This window comes from Lissotriton vulgaris, chromosome 11, assembly GCF_964263255.1.
Source record: "Lissotriton vulgaris chromosome 11, aLisVul1.2, whole genome shotgun sequence".
NCBI classification, from domain to species: domain Eukaryota; kingdom Metazoa; phylum Chordata; class Amphibia; order Caudata; family Salamandridae; genus Lissotriton; species Lissotriton vulgaris.
In genome coordinates this window covers 798768586-798796028 of record NC_141699.1, presented here as the reverse complement: position 1 = coordinate 798796028, position 27443 = coordinate 798768586, and the positions used below count along the sequence as shown (strand labels likewise).

General features: G+C 43.5%; 1 protein-coding gene across 1 annotated transcript in view; it reads left to right on the top strand.

Annotated features, from left to right (window-relative positions):
- The window catches only part of LOC147683516 (alpha-1,4-N-acetylglucosaminyltransferase-like), a 427778-nt gene that overhangs the window by 184817 nt on the left and 215518 nt on the right, over window positions 1–27443 (top strand). The window contains exon 3 of the mRNA XM_086943922.1: window positions 19134–19230. The gene's annotated coding sequence lies outside the window, so the exon portion shown is untranslated. The remainder of the gene's footprint in view (window positions 1–19133; window positions 19231–27443) is intronic.

Genomic DNA, 27443 nt, shown 5'->3' with positions numbered 1-27443 from the left:
ATCTCTAGTTAACAAATATTAATAAATACAAAATATGCAATACATTTAATATAATTAAATTACTTCCTACCCTATTTATTTCCCTATAAATCCACAACCCGCTACTGAACTCAAAATGCAATCGTTAAATAAAAAAATATTAAGACAATTAAAAATAATCTATAAATGTTATATAATTAAATTATTTCCCACCCTATTCTCCCATAAACCCACAACCCGCTACGGAACTAAATACACATAATTCAAATTTAAAAAAACGTAATAACCACAAAAATGTTAACACATATACTAAAAATACAAATAATTCTTATAGAAAAATATATACATGACATACATATCAAATGTATACTTAAATACATAACATTAATAACAAATCGATATTTTTAATAACCATATTTTTGCAAACAATATTAAACACTTTGATATTTTAAACATCAATATTATGTACCTAAAATCAATATTCTTGATCACGATATTTTGTCTGTCGATATTTTTCAACCACAATACGTTTACCTTGATATTTGTGCAAGTCGATATTTTTGCATTGATTTTCTGTCGCTGCACCGATCTTAGGGCCACAATTAATGTTACGGTATTTATGAGATACATCCTTAATATTTATGCTTGTAGTCTGTTCTAACTTGATTGTTGGATTAGTATTTTATAAATATTGCACACATCAATTTGGAAGTTCTTTGAATGAACTTTATGGTTGGGTTGAAATATGTATACACTGGAATCACTATGCTATTACAGGTATGCTTTGTTTGCCTATGAATTGTCATCTCCTTGCAGACATATATTATATTTATTCAGTCTCCTGTTAGCTATCTTTATACTAAAGTGGTGTATTTGATATGGTTATATATTTGGGTTGGTAACTTTTGTTCCGCTGCTCTGCGGTTTGTTCATACTCGAGTTGTCCACACCGTTGATGGTAGTCTCAATGTTGCTCATCCATGTTAATTCCCCATGCAACATTTCTATTAAAGACTTCCTGTGGTGGGGATGGGTCTCAATGTTGCTCCTGACTTTTCTGGAATGAAGTTGAATCCTCTTTTCTTTTCCCTATTCTTCATTCCTCCCCTTTATCCTCACCTTAATATTGGGACATCTGCTTCACTTTTTTTGGTATTTAGGTATATTTTTTCTACTAATATACTCTTTCATCATAAGTATTCATTATCTACATTCTATCTATATCAATGTCCGATATAAATGCAGTCTCCCTTAATGTTAGGGTTTAAATCACCCGGTTAAGAGAGCCAAGGTTCTAGATTACTGTAAGAGTTTATCTGGTGACTTGGTCTTGCTTCAAGAGACCAAGATAGGCTTTAAAAAAGTTCTTCTTATGAGGAAAGGCTCAGTATTGGATGCTACATGTTCCGAGGCTTCTGGGAAGAAAAACGGGGTTATTACTCTTATCACTAAGAGATCTGGTTTATCGATAGTTGCAGCTGAACATGATACCAATGGAAGATGGTTACTTACTCGTCTGACTAATGGTTCGGATGACCTACATGTTATGAATATATATGCTCCAAATATAGATGACCCACATTTTGGCATGCAATAAATGAGAAACTTACTGACATTCCACAAAATTCAAGAACAATTGTTGGGGGTGATTTTAATTTCCCCTTCGATCCTATTTTAGATAGGCATTCAGCTTTTAAATTTCGACCTCCAAGGGCACAAACACAATTGCTTAATGTGTGTTCGTCACACCATCTTTCGGATGCTTGGAGATTACACAATCCTACAGGTAGCAACTTCACTTTTTTCTCTTCCCCTCATTCTAGCTTTTCTCGTATTGTTTATCTTCTGGTTGACGCTTCTCTTTTAAAACATACTATAAATGCCATGATTCAACCAATTGCTGTTTCTGATCATGCTGCAGTTTTGATAACCATCCTCAATCTTACGGATACTGCGTAATTGGCATCTAAACACAGAAAACTTGGAGGATAATTCTGAGGTTCAGGAACTTAAGGACGAGATTGTTCGTTTTTTCAAACATAATGAATCGTCAGTGGACTCTCCAATAGTGCTATGGGATGCATTTAAGTGTGCTATAAAAGGTCACATTATTTTAAAAATGGCTAAAAGGAACAGCGATATTAGGAAATCTCTTCAATCTCTGGGGGATGATATTAGGCGGAAAGAGGAATTATATACTAATGACAAATCTCTCTTGCAAGATATTAAACATTTAAAATACTTGTGTAATTCCATAGTTAATAAAAGAGCTTATATTGGAGTACACCCTCAAAAATCTCGTCAATTATTACTACGGAATAGAGCTGGCAAGTTAGTAGCTGCTACCCTCAAATATCAGAATACCAGTACTACTTATATTTCTCATATTGCTGATAAAACAGGTTTTAGAAAGTTTTATAACCAAGAAATTCTTGGAGTTTTTCGAGAATTTTATGACAATTTATATACCCCTAAAAGTCAATGTACTAAGCTTAACTGCCATCAGTTTTAAACTCTCTTCCTACTGCTACTATTTCTAATGACTATATGATCGATTTGGGCAAGCCAATAGAGATTGATGAGATTATTCAGGCTGTTGAGGGTACTCGATCGGGGAAAGATCCAGTGCCGGACGGTTTTCCCATTGCCTTTTATAGAACATTTGCTTCCATAACTACATACCTTAAAAAGATTTTTGACAACTATAGGGTCGATTAGGATGGCGGACGGAAAGCGTCCGGACCGCCAGTCTCGCGGGAAATGATTGTCCGACCGCACCGTGGGGAAACCGGCGGTGCTATTAGGATTCCCCTCCAGCAAAACCCGACCGCGGCGGAAGGATGTCTCCAAAGACCGGACGGAACCATAGAAAAACAGACCGCCGTGGAAGGAGTGGCCGCGGTAACAGGCCCAACCACCGACAGTGCAGCGGAGTCCGTCCGTGGGCTGGCTGTGGTGTTGCGTGGGCGGCGTGTGCCTGATGCGGGGGGTGATTGTGCTGAGGTGGGACTGGTGTGGGTGCACTTGTGTGTGTTCCTGTCCCCACCAGGGTGTCTGGTGTGGACAGGTGCCAGTGTTCATGCATGCTGTGGCGTGGTATGTGTGTATTGCATGCTCGTGTACCTGCGGCGGTGTACACGACGGTGCATGACTTGCTGGTAGTGAAGTAGGAACAGGGCCGGGAAGGCGTGTAGGGCTGGGTCCATGGCGGTCAGGTCCGTGCGATGGGTTTCGTGACAATGCTTTCCCTCTCCGTTGTGGTGCTTCCACCATCTATGAGAGGAAGGTGTTTCCGCTGCCGTGTTCTGGTTTGTTTGCGACATTGTAATATTGCGTGGTGTCTGGTGTGTTCCCGCGGCAGTTCACGTTTTTATGCAGCGGACGGTAAATATGCCCAGTTCCCCTTCCTAATATGGCAGACGGAAGGCCCGGCGGATGACGAGGTGCATTTTTCGCCGCCTCCAGTCCAGCAGTCATGCATCCGTCTGCCATCCTAATCGGCCCCTATGTTCTTTCTGGCAAGGTTTTAGGTACTGCCCCTGAGGCTACTATTGTAGTAATACCAAAAGAAGGAAAGGATCATTCTGATCCCAAAAACTTCCGTCCCAGATCCTTGTTAAATATGGAAACAAAAACCTTTGCAAAACTTTTAGCACATCATCTAGAATGTCATATTCCTAATCTCATTCATGACCCCAAAAAGGCTTTGTCAAGGGAAGGCTTGCTAGAGCCAACATTTGTACGTTCTGTCACATTTTAGAGACGGCAAAACTTTCCTCATTGCCATCTGTGGCGATTGCCATTGATGCCGAAAAGGCATTCAACAAGGTATCTTGGCTTTTTTTACAATCTGTGTTAGAATCTCACAATCTTGGTAGCTCTTTTATTAATATGGTCATGGGTCTTTATGCACAACCGAGTGCTAATATTAGGATTAATGGCACAACGTCCTCCTTTTTAGGTCTCGCCTGTCAATGCGCATGCGCATTGAGCGGAGCGAGACTATATTGGCTTAAACAGAGGTTTAACTATACTGGAGATTTGATGCTGTGCCCGTGCACTTTTAGGTCAATGCGCAAGCGCATTGAGCTAAAATGCGCGTGCACATCATCAAATCCCCAGCCATCTGTTCCCCAGCTTGGTGCCTCCGCTCCTGCTCTCTCCTGGCTGCTCCTCCCCTAATTATTCACGGCCGGCCGGCCGGCCGTACTTTCACTTTTACGGCCGGCAGGCCGTGTCTCATTTTATTTTATTTACTGTCGGGTCTGCGATCCAACAGTGAATAGAACTTATAATCGGCTCAAGTTTCTTGTTTTGAGGTACCGAGGTTTAAGGTTTTAAATCATGTTTTCGGCTCTTTTGATTTTCACGAGCCAACTACTTTTTTTCTGTGCATTACTTTTGCGCCTGCTCATGTTACAAAACTTCGAATGTAACAAGGCAATTTTTACAGTAGGGAAGATCTGGGCATCTTTTATCCATGCTTTATTTCCTGTGTGTCTTGGGAGTTGTAGTTCTATTATCGCACTCACATGTCTACCAAGTTCGGCGCAGAGACTAATTTAGATTGGAAGAGCTGCGTACGCATGAACCCGGCAAAGTAAGCGCTGACGGACAACACTGCAATTGGCAGAGTTTTGCCTGAAACAACTTCTCCATTAGAAACAGTTCTTAACCCTGGTGATTCTCATTTGCTGCGTACTCATGAACCCGGCAAAGTAAGCGCTGACGGACGACACTGCAATGGCAGAGTTTTGCCTGAAACAACTTCTCCATTACAAACAGTTCTTAACCCTGGTGATTCTCATTTATTACCAAGATTAAATTTCATATGCATGCTTACTGATATCCCATCTTCCAAACCAACATTGCCAGTCTTCTTGACCCACGTAATCTCAACACATAATGCATTTCGATATGTTGTTACTCAGTTCCAAGGGGCATTCCGTTTTAAATGAATGCAGTTACCCGAAAGAAAGGCCAATATTGCCTTTAATTTTCGAGGGGTCACTAAAATGCAAATGTTTTTCCATTGCACCTATTGCGACTTAGTCTCAATGTTATCTTCTCGAGCTCCATCTCTTTTCACATTTTTCATCCGTATACATTTCAACAACCGTTTTGCCAGGCACGTTAAGCTTAACCAAATACACTCTTCATACATCAACTTGCTGTAAGATTAGCAGTGTCAGGGCTGCTCCAATTCGCACTAAACTGAAAGCCCTGCAAACGGAATACAGTGTAGTAATCCGGAATCCCTCACCCTCACACCCCCTCACCCTCACACCCCCACACCCCCTCACCCTCACACACCACCACTCACCCTCACACCCCCTTACCCTCACACCCCCTTACCCTCACACCCCCTTACCCTCACACCCCCTCACCCTCACATACCATCACTCACCCCCACATACCATCACTCACCCTCACAACCCCTCACCCTCCCTCACTCTCACAACCCTCACACCCCCTCACCCTCACAACCCTCACACCCCCTCACCCTCTCACACTCACACCCCCTCACCATCACATCCCCTCACCCTCACACCCCCTCACCCTCACACCCCCTCACCCTCATACCCCCTCACACCCCCTCACACACTCACACCCTCTCACCCTCACACCCCCTCAGTCACACCCCCTCACCCTCACACACCATCACTCACCCTCACACACCCTCACCCTCACACCCCCACACACCCTCACCCACCCTCACACACCCTAACACACCCTCACCAGCATAGCATAACAAAACATAGCATAGCATAACAAAACACAGCATAGCATAACAAAACATAGCATAGCATAACAAAACACCACATAGCATAACAAAAAAAGCATAGGATAGCAAAACATAGCATACCAAAACAAAGCATAGGATAGCAAAACAAAACCTAGCATAACAAAACACAACAAAGCATAGCATAGCATAACAAAACAAAGCATAGCATAACATAACGCATAGCAAAACAGCATAGTATAACAAAACATAGCATAGCATAACAAAACTCAACAAAAGATAGCAGAACAAAACATAACATAACATAACAAAACATAGCATAACAAAACAAAGCATAGCATAATAAAACAAAGCATAGCAAAACATAGCATAACAAAACACAATACAACATAGCTTAGCATAACACAAAATAGCATAGCATAACAAAACAAAGCTTAGCATAGCATAACAAAACAAAGCTTAGCATAGCATAACAAAACATAGCATAACAAAGCATAGCATAACAAAGCATAGCATAGCATAACAAAACATAGCATAGCAAAACAAAGCATAACATATTTAAACGCAGCAAAGCATAGCATAACAAAGCATAGCATAACATAGCATAGCATAACAAAACATAGCATAGCAAAACAAAACAAAGCATAGCATAACAAAACAAAGCATAGCAAAACATAGCATAGCATAACAAAACACAATACAACATAGCTTAGCATAACACAACACAGCATAGCATAACAAAACAAAGCATAGCATAGAATAACAAAGCATAGCATAGCATAACAAAACATAGCATAGCAAAACAAAGCATAGCATATTAAAACGCAACAAAGCATAGCATAACAAAACATAGCATAACATAGCATAGCATAACAAAACATAGCATAGCAAAACATAGCATAGCATAACAAAACATAGCATAGCATAACAAAGCATAGGATAGCATAACAAAGCATAGGATAGCATAACAAAGCATAGCATAGAATAACAAAGCATAGCATAACAAAACATAGCATAGCAAAACAAAGCATAGCATATTAAAACGCAACAAAGCATAGCATAACAAAACATAGCATAACATAGCATAGCATAACAAAACATAGCATAGCAAAACATAGCATAGCATACCAAAACATAGCATAGCATAACAAAGCATAGGATAGCATAACAAAGCATAGGATAGCATAACAAAGCATAACAAAGCCTAACAAAGCATAACAAAACATAGCATAGCATAACAAAACAAAGCATAGGATGGCAAAACTAAACCTAGTATAGCAAAACAAAACATAACATAAAATAACAAAACATAGCAAACCACAACAAAACATAGCATAGCAAAACACAGCATAGCATAATAAAACACAACTAAATATAGCAAAGCGTAACAAAACATAGTATAGCATAACAAAGCATCGCATAGCAAAACATAGCATAGCCTAACAAAACACAGCATAGCATAACAAATCAAAGCATAGGGTAGCAAAACATAGCATAGCATAACAAAACAGAACATAGGATAGCAAAACAAAACATAGCATAGCATACAGCATCATTCAGCACCACCACAGCATCACTCATTCAAATATGTTCTCTCAATGTTTCAAGCTTTATACAAATGTCACAAAAAAAGTTAACATTTCACTTCTGTTCTTGAATTTTCATCACAATAAAATACACAAAAGTTATTTTCAAAAGTTTAAGCTATTGCCATTATAAATTACAATCACTTTTATTTAAGTATTAATTATTTGAAAAAATTAAAAGCCATTGTTATTTGTAATATCAATACATCTAAGTCACGTAAATACAAAAAATGTTGCATTACAAATGCTATAGGTGTCACATTCGCGAAAGTTATAACTATTGGCATTGTAAATGACAAAGCTATCAATTTAGCTATTTTAAAAACCAACACATAAATAAAATAATTGTCATTCACAAGACCAATAGCTCCAACTTTTCTAATGCGAGACCTATTGCATTTTCAATGCTTTTTTAAATCTTTGCCAAGGCACTAGACAAGGATGCCCACTTTCACCCCTTCTTTTTCTTTTGCCTATTTATCCACTTTAAATAATGTACATTATGCTATGTATTTCTTATAGGCATTCACAAACGAACACACAAACACCTATATCAAAATGACTAAAATATAAAGTAACGTATCACTTGTTTTAAGCATTGCAATATCTTAAATGAGTTCAGTGACACCATGTTACAAGGAAATGATTGCAAAACCAATTGTGGAACCGAAATCCTCGTGCTTTTTTCTAGATTTATAACGTAAAATTAGCATGAATTTTTGTTCAATAAATCAATAATGAATCATCGCTGTTAATGTTGGAAAAATATGAAACACACAAAGTTTCAAATGAAATATTGGTGTCTTGGTCGTCTCTGGTTTGTGATGTTTTCACAAACCTGTAAAACTTTAAAACAGTTTAAATTCAGTACTACAGTCATTATTAATTATACAATAAAAACGTACAAAGATGGGCAATTTGAAATTATGAAACCGACTCGCCTACTGCCAAGCTTTGTGTCTAGCCATCCACCCTGCCTCCTTCGTGGAATATGCATGTTCTTCAACTGCATCACTACAAACGCACCATCCATAAGTGTGAACACACAGCTTGCAACAGACCTTATGTGCAGTCAACCACAGGAGTAAGCATAGCCTCTGGCTATTCCGAGAAAACAGGGTTACCTGGAGGCCAAACTATCACGAAGAGAGGCAATGCTAATTGTAAAATTTAACTCAGCAATAAATGGACTGAATGAACTGACAGAAATTTACAAGTTCAATTAATCAGACACTCAATAAAGGCTGCTAACATTAATGCCAGACGGATCAATCTGCAAACTCAATTGGACAGTATGAAGGGTCTAAAACACTAATGGAAGTCTTTTGGAGAAGACGGCCAGCCTGTGAAACCAATTTGAGCGCAACCTATGAGGAAACACAGAATAGGTGCCTTATTAGAGGGACACTACAACCAGGAAAGAATCATAGCCCCGGCTATAAATTTTACATAAATAATAAGCGCTTAAGGAACCATATCACAAGAAAAGTAGGGTAAAATCATCTAAAAAGCACGTTGATTAACCCGTTAAATTCCACAATCCGGGAAAATATAACTGAAACGCTTCCTTTTGCTGAAACCCCTTTTAAAGTTGTGGCGCTAGTATTAAGGTTCCCTTGCGACAAAGGAAAATACATCAAACAAGCCTTCACTACAAGATGGCCGCCGTAGTGAATCGGCCAAAAAAACATAAATGTGCAGGAGCTATCGCATTTAGAGATGTCATGACACCACAAACACTCGAATTAAGCGCAACATGAGTAGCCCCCCAAAAACCGGGAAAATATAACAGAAACGCTCCTTTTTGCTGAAACCTTCTTTTTTTAATTGTGGCGCTAGGATTAAGGTTCCCTCGAGACAAAGGAAAACATATCGAACGAGCCGCCACTACAAGATGGCCGCCGTAGTGAATCGGCCACAAAAACATAAATGTGCAGGAGCTATCGCACTTAGAAATGTCATGACACCATAAACACTCGAATTAAGCGCAACATGAGTAGAAGTTTTTTAAGAAAAATTGCCTTAAAGAGAAATCAGTGCAACATGACCAGGATATAAAGAAGAGCGATAAGGCAAAGAAACCACAACTCCCATGATCCTTTGCGGACCCAGAAGCACGCGAACATCGGTGTGAATGTGGAGCCACGGAAAGAAGAGAGTTTCTTCCTTTTTTCGGCAGATGAACAACTAAGCAGGTAAGCGGTTCTACAAACGAGCTGATAATACCCTAAGACAGACAACGATTTGGTTAAAAAGCGGAGATAAGTCACCGATGATTCTCTTCTTTGCAATTGCAGAAAGTCCCTGAAAGAGCGCCCTGTACACAGCAGCATGTGCTTTGGACACAAGTAAGACATGCAAATTGGTTTTCCAGGCGAATAATGTCCCAAAAGATATAACACTGATGGCTTCCTTCCTCCTTCTCCACAGGCCAGGAAGTCCACACTAAGGTGAACACTGACAACGCATGCAAACAAGTAAGTCCACTAGGTGTTTAGACAGGTAGAATGACATACTGGTCAGAACTGAATAGTAATAGCATTTTTTACATTTTGGTTTCCCAGATTAGATTGGTTTTGCGCCGAGTTGATTGAAAGCTACCTCACAAGTTCTGAACAATAGAGGTAAGATAAGGAAGCTTGCAGTGGTGTAGGGAGTGGTGAGAAGTGCTAATATTTACAATAATCCTATAAAGAAAGGTTTTCTCTCCTTTCTTCACAGCTTTTTTGGTCCTGACGAGAACTCCAAAAACATCGCGAGTTTGAAACGCGTAGACTGTTAGAGCCATAAAATTATATGAAGTCACTTCAAATTGCTCTAAATAATTGTCCTGTCTAAGAAAACATATCGAACGAGAATCCACTACAAGATGGCCGCCGTAGTGAATCGGCCACAAAAACATAAATGTGCAGGAGCTATCGCACTTAGAAATGTCATGACACCATAAACACTCGAATTAAGCGCAACATGAGTAGAGGTTTTTTGAAAGAAAAATTGCCTTAAAGAGAAATCAGTGCAACACGACCAGGATATAAAGAAGAGCGATAAGGCAAAGAAACCACAACTCCCGTGATCCTTTGCGGACCCGGAAGCACGCAAACATCGGTGTGAATGTGGAGCCACGGAAAGAAGAGAGTTTCTTCCTTTTTTTCGGCAGATGAACAACTAAGCAGGTAAGCGGTTCTACAAACGAGCTGATAACACCCTAAGACAGACAACGATTTGGTTAAAAAGCGGAGATAAGTCACCGACGATTCTCTTCTTTGCAATTGCAGAAAGTCCCTGAAAGAGCACCCTGTACACAGCAGCATGTGCTTTGGACACAAGACATACAAATTGGTTTTCCAGGCGAATAATGCCCCAAAAGATGTAACACTGATGGCTTCCTTCCTCCTTCTCCACAGGCCAGGCAGTCCACACTAAGGTGAACACTGACAACACATACAAACAAGTAACTCCACTAGGTGTTTAGACAGGTAGAATGACATACTGGTCAAAACTGAATAGTAATAGCATTTTTTACATTTTGGTTTCCCAGATTAGATTGGTTTTGCGCCGGGTTGATTGAAAGCTACCTCACAAGTTCTGAACAATAGAGGTAAGATAAGGAAGCTTGCAGTGGTGTAGGGAGTGGTGAGAAGTGCTGATATTTACAATAATCCTCTAAAGAAAGTTTTTCTCTCCTTTCTTCACAGCTTTTTTTGTCCTGACGAGAACTCCACAAACATCGCGAGTTCGAAACGCGTAGACTGTTAGAGCCATAAAATTATATGAAGTCACTTCAAATTTCTCTAAATAATTGTCCTGTCTAAGAAAAGGATTTTTCTATGGCACTCTGTGAATCTTGTAATTCCAGTGTAAATGTATGAATGTTTGATGTCTGTGGCCGCATGAGAGGGTATGTTTGAATGAGTGATGATTGAAAATGTATATAAGGTAATGTTTTGAAATGCATATTTTTTATGAGAATGTATTAGTTTTGTACAGAAGGTCTTGTAAATTGTGAAAATTGGTGAAATAATAACCAAAGTTATGACGTAAAGACATTTTGCAAAAATAAAAAAAGATTGAATCACACATAAACATGAAAACAAAGCATATTGTTTAACTTGTATGATTTGAGTTCATCAAGTGGTGAATCATAGCACAGTACTGGCAATTCTTGTTGTTTAATATTAGCTAGTGGCTAAGCCTTGCTGTTGGGAGCCCAGACCCAGTGGTGGTTTTTAGAGAAAACATCATCAGCAAAAATCAATTTGTGAGCCCGAAAGCCTGTCCTGCAGCCAGACTGCAAGCTCATCCCATCACCAAGGAACAGTCAGGGCTGTGCAGGATCTAAGGCCATGCACACCAATAATCACCACCAAAGTCCCAAAGTGACCATAAAACCCTAGCCTGCATGTGGCCAGGCCTTACCCACCACAATGGAACAATCAAGGTTATGTTCAGCCTTTGATCATCGAAAACGAACAACAATGTCAAAGCATGATCTAAGAGCCTGAAAGCCTGCCTGCAGCCAAATGCTATGGCCAAGCCAGCTTTAGGGATATGAGCAGGCCCGGACTGGCCGTTGAGGGCACCGGGCAATTCCCCGGTGGGCCGCATGGTTGGGGGCCGGTTTTGGGCCCCTGGGGCCGTTTTTGTTACAGGGCCGTTATGCTGCAAAAACGGCCCTGTAACAAAAAAACGGCCGAAAACCGGCCCTGTCACAGAGCACGGTTGCACCTCTCCCCCCTCCCCTCTCCTCCCGGAGGGGGGGAGGGGGCCGGCCGACGGGCCGAGCACTTTGCCAGGGCCGGTTCTGGTTCCCAGTCCGGCCCTGGATATGAGGTGTGTATGGATTTCCGACATACATGTCGAGTATCACCATCAAAGTACCATCCATGACTCTAATAGTCTAGGCTGTGCCCAATCACCTCAAGGGAAAGATTCGAGTATGAACTCTCTTCTGCCTTTCATTTCAGACGTCATTATCAAAGCACTATCCAGGACCCTTAAAGTCTGACTTACAGCACAGCCTTATGTCCAAAGCTTTTTTGTTAACCCCCTATAATTTGGGGCCAAACCTAATAGATGTCGGAATGCCCAAAAGGTAACAACGATTTTTCGGGGGAAAAGGAAAACTGTCAGGTGCCTCTCTCTCACACCCCTGAGACATGCTCTTGTGGTGAAGAGTGTTAGCATTCAGACAACAAGATGAGAGAGACCTCCCATCACCTGGGGGGGGGGGGGGGGGGGGTCGGTGGAGCCCTACCCTAATCCACAAAATCCGTTTCCGCACAAGGATCGGTATCTTGTAACAAATGTGTTATTTATTATTTAGTGATATCCTGTAAATCATATATATCAGAATAAATATAACAATGATTAGAAAATTAGCGGGCAGTATTATTATTAGAATGTATTACAAATGCATTTCATTTAGGTTCTATCCCACATCCCTAAACTGCTGGCCTAAAAGCTCCCTTTAGCTACTAATGCCTGTCCACAGGCACCACTTATACACTTTTTATCATGAATCCAAGTTCAACAAACAAACTCTTTTGAGGACTCGAGTTAGAAAACGACTCTGCAACCCTCCTGCAACCGGACCACCTTCCTCGCCACACCCTAAACACTTGTATGTTACTGAGTTTTTGCTATCTAGTATTCAGTGGAGAGATGAGTGGTAAGCAGGGACTTACCTCTTGGTTCGAATATTGTTGCACGGATTAGAGAAATAGCTAAGCCTTCTATTTTCGTTTCAGCAACTACTGAAGTTAGCCTATCCTCTGGTTTCATATCGAATCGAGATCAGTGAGCTGCAAGAAACTGTGCCCAGAGGGGATAAATCCTGCCTTGGACTTGTTAATACCAAACACAAAAATAGGAAGATATCAAACACATTTATTTTTATAACGCTGCCTTCTCAGCAAGTGCATGTCATTTCATGCATGAAAGAGCATGCCTCACTAATTCAAAGCACAAAACCTACCACACGCACAATAATGTTATGCCCCTGACGTGTAAGGAAGTTAATCTTTACATTTTATTTCTATGTTACTGGACTTATTGTGTAAATGCAGTGTGAGTATATGGGTTCAACCCCCACATTACAAAGCACATCACCCAATCGTGTTCTCCATTAAGGAATCATAATTCACAATTGAAACGCTCCTATGCGTTTGACCAACTTGGTTTTCTTGTACTGTTTGTACAGTACTTCTGCTTACATGTATTCGTTCAAGACTTCAGATCCACGTTCTAAACACCTCTTTAGGCTTAAAACAATAAAATATTTGTCTTCATGTCTAAATTGGGAACACTATAATTAGTTTTCTTTCAATAATCAGCATTATTGGAGCCAGGCGACTGAGATCCACCCCCTGCCCATTAAACACGCCCCGGGGAGAGGATGTGGCATAACGGCTAGAGCTGCAGACTGTGGAACTGGGGAACAAGGTTAGAGTCTCCGCGTTGCATTAAGTCCGGGCAAATCACTTTATCTCGGCGTGCCTACCACAAATGACAGTGTACTGCAACTAGTGGTCATGTCAAGCGCTCCCATAAATACATTCGAGACGAGTACGCGCTATAAAAACCTGCAAAGATGCTGAGTGATGTGTTATCTTTTGTGTGACACTTCAGTGGGCGGTGTGTAAGGGTATCAGGATATAGAACTAAACATGGCTCTAGGTACTGGAGACCTATGAGGTCCTAAAGCAAAGTGCCGGCGCCATCTTGCGTCTCTGCTGTATAACAAAAAGGCCAGATCCTCACAGGCCTTAGTAAATCAAGCCTCATGCTAAGAGAGATGCCTGTGTCATTTTTCTGTGTTTATACAGCAGCGTGTTCCTTATCAGGGCTAAGGGCGTAGCCCTCTCTCAATTAGTATCCCTTGCTTCTGCTTCCAAAGATTAAACTGAGCAGTATTTGTGAAAATACCAGCTTTGTGTTTTCAAGAACACTGCCACTGCACAGATAAGCCCTCTCAGTCCCCTCTCCGGGCTCCTGATGATGGGAGGAGGGGTGCGGAGGGGGCCGAGGTGCAATACAGCTACAGAGTGTTGTTGCAAAATAAAGAACTCTTGTAGCTGGATGTATCGAGGGGCATAGTTCAACTGCGATCCCCTCTCACAGACAAAATCCATTTTATTTAGCAGACATACTGTGCATGCCTCAGGCAACACAGTATATCTGCAAAACTCTGGCTGTCAGGGCACACATCAGTGCCTCCATAAGGGCAGTGTGGAGCCACACAGGGCAGCAGGGACAGGATCCCTGTCTCAGTTTCTTATATCTGTGTCTGGTGCCTCAGTGGACTAATGGATCAACTGCAGGGGCCTATGCTCGACCTCATGGTCCCAGGGACAAATCCCAGTGGGCCCACTCAGCCTTTCATCCACCTGAGGTCAATAAAATGAGTACCATTGTGTTTCCAGTCCTATCAAGAAGCTGGGAGAGGAAAAGTGTCCTCCCTTTTTCAAACCTGCCCCTTGCTGCTCTGTCTGGCTCCTCAATGGGAATAGTGGCAGTCTGATTCTAATACCTAGCACCTGATTCCAACTCTGCTGCTGCCACTGAGCCTCTGACTTGCCATCTAAGGAAGTATGGGCCATATTACCAAGATGTGCGTTAAAAAACGCACATCGCACATTTCCCTATCGCCGGCTATCGCCGGATTTTATCGCCGGATTTTATCGCTGTGTTAGCGCGTCATTATCAACACGCAACACGTAGGCGATATTAAATCCGGCGATAGCCGGCGATAGGGAACATTAGCGCATGAAAACAAGCGTTGTTGTCACACGCTAATGTGTGCCTTGATAATATGGGGGGGGGGTGGATTCAGCTTTATGATCCACACCCCCATGTTATCAGTGCCTAACACCTGATCAGAGCAGGCCTTGGGAGACCTGCGATAAACGAGTTTATCGCAGGTCTCCTCCTTCCTGCGCCTGCCTTGGTAATAGGGTTTTACCACCTCCAACCACATTTTACTTGTGGTTGGACGTGGGAACGCCCACTTTGCATGTCATTAGCGATGTTTCTCGCTGACATGCAAAGTGGGCTTGAGGCAGGCGTTAGCATGCCCTTGTTAATAGGGCGCTAGAAGTATTGCCGCTTTCTCGGCACAATTCGCCGAAAAAGCGGCGATACTTCACCTTGGTAATATGGCCCTATGTTTCTCTGTGCATGTGTGTGTATGCCTGAGTGTATTTATGAGTGACTGGCAGAAACTGAGATTCAGCTAGTGTATGTGAATGTGTTTGAGAGTGTCAATGAGAGTCAAAGTGAAAGGTAATCTGAGTTTGAGAGTTTATGAATAAGTATAAATTACTGCAAGGGAGAGGGTGAAGGAGTGTGAGTGCTTTATATGGAGTTTGTGATTATAGATTGTGAGAGGTCTGGCAGGGAATTAGGTGCATAGCGATCAATTGTGCAGTAGGTGCTGTTACACCAGGGTCTAGAGTCATTGAGTGTGAAAGGGTGAATGGGAACCAGTGAGTATGTGTAAATGTGAGTGAGATTGGGTATGAGTGAGAGAGTGTGAGTTACATTGAGAGAAGGGGAAGAGAGTGATAGTGAGAGTGGGTGAATATGAGTGAGAGAGTCTGAGTAGGTTAGAGTATTTGTTTATGTGTTTATGATTGTGATTCTGCAGCTGGGCTTATGGCAGGACGCAAGGTAACATGCTGCTACTGCTCGCATGTTGGAGACAATTCTTTCCATAGGAAAGAGCACCCATGGCAAAATGTAGGCCCTGGCATACTAGAAGCAGTTTGTGGAATTCCACCTGTGGAAAAATGCAAGTGTATGCACATTGGAGGAAATTCCTGGCATGGGGGCACCCATGGCAAAATGCATTTGCTGGGACCGTGTAGGTCATTCTTGCCATAAGTAAAGGAACCTAAGGTAAAATGCAGACCCTGAAGTACTGGAAGACATAAAGGAGCACCTATGGCACAATGCTGGAGATGACATACTGGAGATAATTCTTGGCTTTAGAGATGGCAGCCATGGCATACTGGGGCCATGAGGGCGAGTTTGGGGGAACCACAAACCATGATGAAATGGTGTCTCAGAAATACTGGAGATAATTTTTGACATGTCGGCCATCCATGGAATTTGGGCAATACCAGTGGGAAAATTCTAGAACTGAAATTCTGTATGTAATTAATTCCTATTGGATTACTCAAGTCTCCTTGGAATTTCACAGTGTTGGCGGTCAAAGCCATTTTATCCAATTCTGCAAATAATAATGCTCATGTAGTCATTGTAGAACTGGCTGCCTTTACATGCCAAAGGTGATGCTTGGCTGATTAGGAACAAAGATGTTTGTTGTTGAATTTATTTAAAAACGAAAAAAATGATGTCATGGGAAACCTCTAAAAGGACATCCGAATCCACATGCAAAACACCCACAAAGTATGGAAACACTATCAGGGTACCCTAGAATCCGAAGGGAATAATCTGTTATTCGAAAAGTCCAAACCTGATGTAACCTGACAAGACAATATGCAACCTAGAGTTCCAAGGTACTATGCAACCTAGAGTTTCAGTTTAGAGAAGATGGCTGACCCCATGACTTGGGCAAGTATTGGTGATATTAAGAGTAATGGGTATTGGTTTTTACCGTTTTCTAATTTATCACTCTGTAATCGAGGCAAGTGTACCATTCCCTGGCATTGTCATCATGGTGGGATGAGGGGCAAAAGCGATTCACATTTAGAGGCTACCACTGTTAATAAATGCCACTTGTTGGAGTATCCAGTCTAATGTGCTAAACTGAAATGCTTCAGCAAGCTGAAGAGTTCCATTTGATGAATTAACTTGTTATCCTACTAGGGGCAGCTGTGCAATAATTTAAAGCACTAAAATCTAAATGCTTCAGTGTTGAAGGAAAGATTGCACTTTAATGTGCAAAAGTGTTCCATTTAAGTGCATTACATTGTTAAACTTGTAATTTAAATAACTAAACTGAAACAATACTCCATGTTAAGTAAAGAAAAGAAGGGCTAACCTGTGTGCAGGGTGCATAAATGAGGACCCGATGCTCGCGTCCAGTGCTGGATCATGCGCAGTGAGGCAGAGTTAACCACATGTGAACCTGACTTCAGATGCAGCAATGATTGATATGTAGCCACAGCCACGATAGGGCTTTAGCCTGAAGCGCCTGGGGCTGCCTTTTACAATCACAGTACTAGATGGCTGCAGACTTTTTGAAGCTCCGTGCGACACTGGCGCCTTTCTGCATCTGGAGGCAGCACTCTCCTCTTTAACCTGATGCGGTAAGCAGGGTCTGAAACGCGGTTGTGGGTGATTCAGGAACTAACATTTCCTGAATCACCCGCCATCACACATAGCGGTTGCAGCCACCAACTTCTCTCGGGCTACCACGTTGGAGTTGGGCTTTCCTGCTCCAAATAAATGAGCCATCAAATTCCTTAAATTACATTTTGACATTGGCATTTAATTTTTCTTCAAGATTTCTGCATTTTTGGCCAGATTTAATTCAGCAGCCCTGATAAATAGAAGCTTTGTTTATTTTTCAATGTTTTAGACGGGACTTATCCCTTACCATTATGTGACTGTGCTGATGGGGCAGATTATTTACCCCCCTTTATTTTTACAGCCTAATTTTGATTTTACTGGATACTCTTGCAAATATTTATATTTACATGATGAATGTGCACTTCTGAGCTGTTTTGCTGTTCCTAATCTGGTCCTGTCCTATTTTTGTGCACAATATTTGGCTGCATTCTACTTGCCTTTTGGTGGACTTCATTATTCTGTGTCATTGGCTCATTTGGCTGTGTTTTTGCATCTTCTTTTTGTTTTTCACTTATGGGGTCCTCTTCATTTTCTGGCCAGACGGTGTTGACCTTGCCTGGTAACATGCCCTCAGTGGCACTGCATCCATTTGTCATAAGAAAGATCCGGATTCTCTGACAAAGTCTCCATTACCGTTGACTCTCAAAGATCTTATGGAAGAGATTAAACTTTTGAAACCCTTTTTTATGGAAATTAACTCTACACTTCAGCGATTAGATGAAAAATGGTTGAACCTTGAATCTAAGTTGCCTGACCTGTAGCAGCGTGATAGTAATTTACAGGATGTAGCAACCAAAATTGAGGGCACTTCCAAGGAAATAGAGCATTTTAATGAACAAGCTGAAGATTTGGAAAATCTCAATAGATGCAATAACTTCTGAATTTGCTGCATTTCTGAGGGGGAAGATAGTTCGGAAATGCTGTAAGGTACTTAAATTCATTCCCAAGATTGTGGGCCTTAAGGAGCATATATATCTAAATATACAGCGTGCTCACGGAGTAGGTGCTAAATCCTTGACTTCTTCTACTTTTGGCCATCCAGGAGGAATAATAGTGCTATTTTTGAAATACAAAGTGCTTGTTATGGTTTTAGCTGCGGCCAAACAGAGTAAACAAATGCTATGTTCTGGTCAAAGTTTTTTTTCACAGGATGTGGCTCATGCAACTGCGGCTCCTCAGAAGGAATTTCTTCCACTCCATCCTGCACTACATTCTATGAATGCAAGATATGGTTTGGGTCATCCTTGCTTCTTCAAAGTAACTTATAGGGATCATACTTTCTCATTCGATACGCTGGATGATTTTCGAAAATTCATCTCTGAGTGCAGGGGAGAAGAAATGGATCTTGGAAAAACTTGATATGGTTATGATTTAGTTTGTTTATTGATATGTTCCTTCTGAATGTTACTTGTTCGGTTCCGAATGAAGTATTTCTTATTGTATTTTTTTCTTCTTTTATTATGTAAATTTGTTTTGTTTCCAGTTTTTAATGGCGCTTCTCTTTGTTTCAGGTGTCTTTTGTCTAAACCAGATCCTTAACCAAGCTGTGTCCATTCCTGTGTGCTTCCTCTCCCAGTCATATTGTTTATCCTTTATTTACACTCATTGGTAAGTTCCCTTTATTAGTCTTTTAGATTGTTTTGTTATGATATTACCATTGTGTTTTTTTCTGATATTATTCTTTGTTTTCTATTTGCCATTCATGCTATATTTGACTGGCATGGCATTATGTTATATCATGCACAGTAACTTTTATCAATTCTATAGCATATATAATGTATATGTTATTCCCATTGTCATATGGTTAATAGTCTGATGGTTGTTTCCTGGAATGTTTACGACTCCGTAACCCCATTAAGAAACAGATAGTGTTTGCTCATTTTCCCAGGTTACATTCCAAAATTGTTATGTTACAAGAAACACATCTCACTGATGCAAACATACTCCCATTGAAGAAACAATGGGTAGGCCAGATATTCTGCTCCCTCGCACAGCAGAAGAAAAGTGGGGTTATTACTTTATTCCATAAGTCGCCATTTGTTTCTGTTGAAAACGAAGAAAAGGAAGACAATGGAAGACGGAGACTGCTTCATACAATTATCAATAATACCCCCATTTTTTTCTTTAACATATATGGCCCCGCTGGTATAGATGTACCATTTTGGGAGCATACATCTTACATTTTACATTCTATCTCTAACACTAATCCTAATTTGGGTGGGGACTGCAACCAAATTATGGATCCTTTTACTGACAGAAAATCTCTTGCATGATATATCCCCAATAGAATGCAAAAGATATTAATGAATGTCATACAGTCCAGTAGTTTGGATGATGCATGGAGGATTTGCAACTCGGAGAATTTAGAATTCACCTTTCACTCACCCACGCAGAATTCTTAATCCAGAATTGATTGTATTTTCTTAACAGCTTAATTACTCCCAGCCTTAGTTCACACTGAGATCGGCTCTATCTTGATATCAGATCACACACTGGTATACATTGATTTAGAAGTTTCCACTGTATCTTCTAAGGCTAAAAGATGGCTTTTTAACAACAATTTTTTTAAAAATCAATCCTTTGTGGAAACTTTTGAAAAGTTTCTGAAGGACTATTTTGATTTGAATATAACTCCGGATTAATCTTTTCACACTATTTGGGATGCCTTTAAGGCATCGGCTAGAGGCCATATTATTGATTTTGTGGCAGCCAAAAAGAATAAATCTTTACAGGAATCTGCACATTTAGTCTCATCTATTAAAAAGCTAGAACATAAAAATGACATTTCTAATACAGATGCTTCTCTTAAGCTCCTTATCCAAGCCAAATTGAAATTAAACAAACAATCTGCTGAGGAGGCTTCTGGTGTGCTTTTAAAAATGTATTCCAAATTTTACGGAGGCAGAAGCAGAGCAGGTAAATTGTTAGCAAATGATCCTAAAGTTAAGTCCCAAAAATCTAAAATAACAAATATTATGAATGATAAAGGGATTTTTACCTTTAAGGATGATGACATTTTAAATTGTGTTAACGATTTTGATCAAAATCTGTAACCACCAGAACTTTCCCTTTCAGATGCTGCTATAGATTCTTTCTTTGATTCTCTTCCTCTTCATTCTCATCTGCCTCATGATTACTCCAATCTTGACAAAGATATCTCTTTAGCAGATATCATATCTGCTTTAGCTAAATTACTAACTGACAAAGCCCCCGGACCGGATGGTTTCACAACTGCATTTTATTTAAAATTCCCTCACATTTTACTTCTTCATCTTCTTTCTCTGTATAGGTACTTTTATTTGAATAATTAGGCCCAAGGTACATTTTTGGAAGCAATGTTATGCTTGATCCCAAAAAAAGATAACAACCTCTCTTCATGTGCCAAATATTGACCTATTTCCCTTATAAAATGTGGACTTTAGATTTTTGCAAAAATGTTAGCACTAAGACTTAACCAATGTTTTCCAGATCCCATTGGTATTAAACAAACTGGGTTTGTTAAGGGCTGATACATGACAGACAATTCAAGAGCTTTTCTAAATATCATCCACCTTGCCTCAAAAAGCTCCACTCCTTCAGCAGCAATTACTCTGGATGCAGAGAAAGTCTTTGATTAGGTAGACTGGCATTTCATGATGAGAGCTCTCAAATACATGGTTTTGGCTCCAAATTTTTGCAATATATTAGTATCCTTTATTCCTCCCCAATTAATTCTGTATTTGTTTATGGTGTTCAATCTCCATACTTTTCTCTTCATTGTGGAACCATATAAGGTAGTTCCTTCTCATCTTTACTTTTTATTTTATGCTTAGAACCTTTTTTGCATATGTTAAGTCACTCATTTTCCTTTCAGGGCTTAGTGGAAGTCTCATTTGCAGCCTATGCTGATGATCTTACTTTACATGTCTCAGATTCATTAACTTCTATTTTGGCCTTTACAGATCTTTTGAACACTATTCAGGTGTTTCAGGATGTAAATTACATTTTATGAAGTTGGGGCGTGGCTTGGCTGGCTGCAAGATGGCCGCACTTTAGTGGGCTCTGCCGGCCAATCTCAAAAATCCTCCATAATCCTGCACGCATCGAAAACCTGCCTGCACTCCTGCGACATCACCGGACCCGGCGGGTTGCCAGGTGCCTGGTCGTTGCTTTGCCTGCTCCTGGCTGTGTCCTGCCATCGAGTTCTGCCCTCCGAGGCTTTTTGCTAGGCTCTCCCCCTTGATTCTGCGGTGGGCCGACTGGCTCTTGTGACGAGACGCGGCAGGCTCTGGGTGCCGCATACTGCCGGTGTGTCTTCGGTGGACGGCGCTTCTCTTCCGATGAGTGGGGCTGCCTCTGAGGCTTTGCTGGCAGGGTTGTGGCTCGCGGGCTACTCCGCCGGGCCCGTGGCGCTGCAGCATTGGTGGCTGCGCCATTCTACATTCCCCAGCTGTTCCTGTGATTGCTGCTGGTGCCCGGGCTGGGGGACGTGTGCGGCAGGCCCCCCGCTCCTCTCTGCTATCGCGGCCTCTGTCTGGTGTGCGCCCCCCCTCCTGCGGTGTGCCGATCATCCTCTACACCTGGACGTGTGGGTGCCAACCTTTGCTGACGACCTTCTGCACGGCGCTGGTGCCTGTCTGGCTGCCTTCTTCCTGCAGCCCTGGTCCTTCCTCTGCGGGCATCTCTGCGGTGGTCAGCCCTTGGACCCTAGGCAGCTCCGCAGGGTGCTCTGCCCATCTATCTGCTTGTGGAGGGGGGAGCCCATAGCGCTCAGCGTACATCATCCTGCACCGACACCCCCTTGCTTTTCCTGAGGCCTGATTTCTTCAGCTCCCAGGAGGTGTGCGGGACCTGCCCATCAGACTGGAACTGTGGCCCCTTCATGTTCTTGATGCTTTCCCGACTGTGCTGAGCTCCACGCCTGCCTCCTGGATGTGTGATTTCTTCCTGACCTGGCCTCCTGTGGCCCCTGCTGTGGCTGTATTCCCCCGGGACACTGTGGCCTGGTCTTGCTGCTATGGGTGTGCTGTCTTGCCGGCCGGGCTTGACTGGGCGGGGTGCTGCCTGCCTCCACGCAATTTCTTCATTGGCCATGCTCTCTGGGTCCCTGGGGCTCGGTTGGTGTTCCTGGGGACGTTGATTGGACTGTTGGCCCTTCTCCATCGCAGCGGGTGCCTGCGGAGAGCTGCGGACGCTGGCTCCTGTTGTGGCTGTGTAGATCCACTGGCCTGGTGGCCCCTGGTGTCTCTTGCCACACCAGTAGTTCCTCAGTTGGGCCACTGTTATCTCTACACTGTGGGCTCTGCTAAACTGCTGCACGCCACGTGATACCAGCTGCTGGGGGCCGGTTTGCCTCTGCCCGGTCTTGCCGCGCTTTGCCTCCAGTTGGACTTCTTCTTGACCGCTGGCCCTCACATCATGGGGAAGACTGACCCGGAGCAGCCTAAGATAACCTTTGAACTTCGAAGGTCCGCCCGACAGGATGGTGCTAGCTCCAATGGCTCCGACTCTGCTGTTACGATGGATGCCCCCCAAGTCGAGATGACGATCTGAAAGCCATAATGCTTGGCGTCAAGTCGACTGTGACGGGCATCGCGACTCAATTGTACCAACTCTCTGCCCGCCTTGACTCAGTCAAAACCCGTGTTGACTCCCATGACAACCGTCTGCTTCATGTTGAGTCCAGGGTGTCAGACCCCGAGGATGCTGACACCCAGGACCGTCAGAAGCTCCTCCAGATGGACAAGATTTTGGCGGTCATCCGGGAGAAGAACGAAGATTTGGAGGCCCGCTCCTGTCGGAGCAGCCTCCGTATCACGGGCCTTCCGGAACCCACAAAAATAGCACGGATGGAGGACTTTGTGGAACAGCTCATATAAGAACTCTTCGACGATGCTCTCTCCCCAGTGTTCATCGTGGAGCGTGCGCATCATTCATTGGACCCACGTCCCGATCCCGGGCTTCCTCCACGTCCCATCATTGCAAAAATTCTTAATTATAGAGATCAGGACGCCATCCTCTGTGCGGCGAGAGATAGGGGCACCATCAATCACCAGGGTAACACACTGGCCTTCTACCTGGACTATACTTTCATGGCGCAGGCGGCTCGGCGGGAGTTCCTCCCAGCCAAGCGCATTCTTCAGAAACATGAGGTCTCGTACTCCCAGCAAAATTGAGGGACCGTCAGGGGGCTAAAACACTTGTTTTTCCAGACCCGAGGGAGGCTCCTGCATTCGTCAAGAAGCTTTACAAAGAGTCTTGCTCCCTTCTTTCCTCATCTCAGACTGATGGCGCTGGTCGCCAGAGCAGTAATGACTGACGTGTGCAGATTGTGCTCTCTTTATCCTTGTTCTGTTTGATGCTTCCTATCACCATTGATTGACCATCCTGCTCCTTTGCAGGAGTGTTTGCTCAGCCATGCCGTTTGCCAAGAAACCTTTACGGGTTTCGGCCCAACAGCGCAGATCTCCTCAGCAACACGGATTGATAGTGCAGACATTATTTTTTCTTTAACTCCTTTTCTGTCTGATACTTGCTATAATCTTAGCTTGGCCACCCTGCTTTTTTGCAGGGGTGTACGTCTAGCCCTGCCATGCCATCATTGGATGATTCCCTTTTTTTCCATTGCTTTCTCCGTTCCCAGTTGTGGGTCCCTGGGGTGGGGCGGGTGGATTACTCAGCCTGATTGGGGGATTGGAGTGGGTGTGGGGTTGGTGGGTTTTCTTCTTCAGGGACTGTTGGGTGGGGATGGTGGGGGATGTTCAGGGGGTTTTCCGTTCCTCTACGGGGGAGGTAGCTTCAGTTTGCCACTGTATGTTTTTTCAGTACTGCTTTTACAAGTCTTGACTGTGACACTGCATTGTGTTTCCTACCTCGTTCAGTTTCAAGTCAATGGTTATTCACTTCTGTGATCATGCTACTCCACTGGTCCCTCCCTCCCTTTATCTATTGTACTGCCTATGTTTGGGTGTGCGGGGCACTACCCCTGCTTACTGGCGCGCTCAGCTCTCAGTGCTACATCCACCAGCTAGATGCTTGCATGCTCCCCCCGTGCTGCCCTGTTTGTGGAAGTCCACGGTGGGTTGCTTCTATTTACTTGCGGAGCCTTCCGCCTGCGCTACATTTAGCTGCCATTTGGATCACTTTCTTTTCATGACAGCTGTGCCTGCCTGTGGTGCTTACCGCCTGTGCTGCGCTGTGCTGTGCAGCATTAGTCTCTGAACCACCCTCTCATGGCTGAAATCGTCTGCTGGACTTGGAATGTCCGTGGTCTGAACGACCACCGTAAGGCCCGATTGATTCATTCACACTTACAGTGACACAGGGTAGATTTATGTCTCTTACAGGAGACGCAGCTGCTGCCTGGATCCATTTCCAGACTCCAAGAGCGATATTGGGGGGAATCCAACTCCTCTACCAACTCATCATATGACGGGGGTTTCTATTCAGTTGCGCATGGGTCTCCCTTGGCAGACCGCCCAGTTAGTTACTGATCCTGAGGGCAGGTATGTGATCCTCCACGGTTTACTATCGGTCCAGACCGTCACGATCGCCGCGGTCTATGGTCCTAACTCGGATGACCTGGATTTTTTTAACCACATCTGGCACCTCATCTCAGCTTGTGGCACCACTGCGGTCGTCTGGAGAGGTGATTTTTTTGTCATTCCATCGGCGGCCTTGGATCGGTCGGGCTACTATGTGTCTCATCCGCGTGCCTTCGCGGCCCTCACGTCTATTTTATCTAATAACTCTCTTTATGATGCTTGGCGCCACTTCCGTCCTGATGCCAGTGAGGGCACCTGTGTTGCCTGTGAGCGCACCTGTGTTACCAGTGCGAGGTGCTGTTGGTCGCGCATAGATTTCCGGCTGACCTCATTGGACGCCCTGTCCTGGCTCACCGACGCAGCACACATGGCTCGTACCTTAACCGACCATGCGCCGGTTCAGATCCATCTCCGCCCTCATCATTCCCCGCAACGGACATTTACCTGGCGTCTTCCCCCAACGCTCTCCGGGAAACTGTCTTTTGTGTGGACATCCACACAGCTATAACTAACTATTTTGATTTAAACACGGGATCCGTTGACTCCGCTTCGACATTATGGGAAGGGTTTAAGGCCGTCATTCGGGGTGAATGCATTTCCTAACAGGCCGGTGTCCTCCGTTCTATCCGCACTACTCTGGCTAAGCTCGAGGTGAAAATTAAAGATCTAGATGCCGTCCAGGCGGCACACTACAGTCCTGAGACGCTGGCGTTACTACGTCAAAAACACACTGAATTATCTGAAGTAGCTGACTGCGAACTGTCCTTCTTGGGCAGGGAGGGTCAGGCTCGTCGTTTCGGTGAAGGGGACCGCCTGGGGCTCACTCTTGCCAATCTGCTCCGCCCACCGCAAGCTGCGTCTTATAAAACGGCCCTCAGTGACAGTGGCTCGTGTAGGATTACCTTCCCGGAGGAAATAAAGTCCTGCTTTCTGGACTTTTATTCTCAGCTACATTCGGCCGGTACTCCTCTGCCATGGGAGGTTTTGAACAATATTTTGAGCCTATTGCGCTAGTCTGGCTAGAGGACTACCACCGTAAAATTTCTTGATGAACCTTTCTCTAGGGAGGAAATACTAGCAGCCATTAGTACCTTACCCGGGGACAAGGCCCCGGTTTGGATGGCTTACCAGCCTGTTTTTACAAAATGTACGCCGATCTCCTAGAACCACACTTTGCGGCTATGTATAAAGAATCCTTTGAGCCAGGCCTTTTCCCGCTATTGTTACGTGAGGTGATGATAACTTTACTTCTCAAACCCGACAAGCCTGCCGACCGTCACGACTCCTACCGCCCCCTTTCCCTAATTAACATTGATAACAACATTTTTGCCAAATTGATCGCCTCCCGTCTTCTATTACTCATGCCTTCTCATTGCTCTTCCCGACCAGTCAGGTTTCATACCCAGAAGGGCAACTTCGCACAACCTCTGCACGATTTTCTCAGTTTTGCATCAAATTAATCCTAACCGCCCGGCCGTGGCTGCCCTGGTGGATGCTACAAATACGTTCGATACGCTGGAGTGGCCCTTTTTATTTTACCTCTTGCCACGCATGGGCTTCAGCAAATTTTCTTTGCGCAAGGTTAAACTCCTTCACACTAATCCCTCGCCACGTCTCCATATTAATGGACAGGTCTCCGACCCTATTAGTATTGCTCGTAGCACACGTCAGGGGTGCCCTCTATCGCCCTTGCTCTTCACCATTGCAATGGAGCTCCTGGCCACCAAGCTCCAGCAGCACCATACGCACAGAGGAATTGGCTTTTCGCGCCGCTCCCTACTCGTCTCCATGTACGCGGATGATGTTACCCTATACGTCCGTCATCCTCAGGAAAACCTCAGCCCGCTGGTCCGGGAAATCATATGCTTTGGCGGACTGTCCGGCATTCTAGTGAACTGGGACAAGTCTATTTTATTCCCCTTGGCAGATGCCACCATGCCATTCACACCGGACTTTCCGTTTGTGTGGGCTTCTAGACCCACACGATATCTGGGCATCTGGCTGAGTAGGGATCTAGACGAACTGTGGAGATCTAACTTCGGTTGTGCGATTGACTGGCTGGAATCTAGGATTCCATCGTGGAGCCGATTTCCGCCATCCCTGGCGACCCGAATCGCAATCGCCAAGATGGTGGTCCCGCCTAAATTTCTCTACCTGTTTTTAAACATCCCTATCCCTCTCACTTCTCATTTCTTTCGCAAGTTACGCTCCCTAATCATTTCGCTCGTCTGGGCGGGTAAACAGCCAAGAGTTGCATACAACATCCTCAATCTCCCCATGTCTGCCGGTGGTATGGGC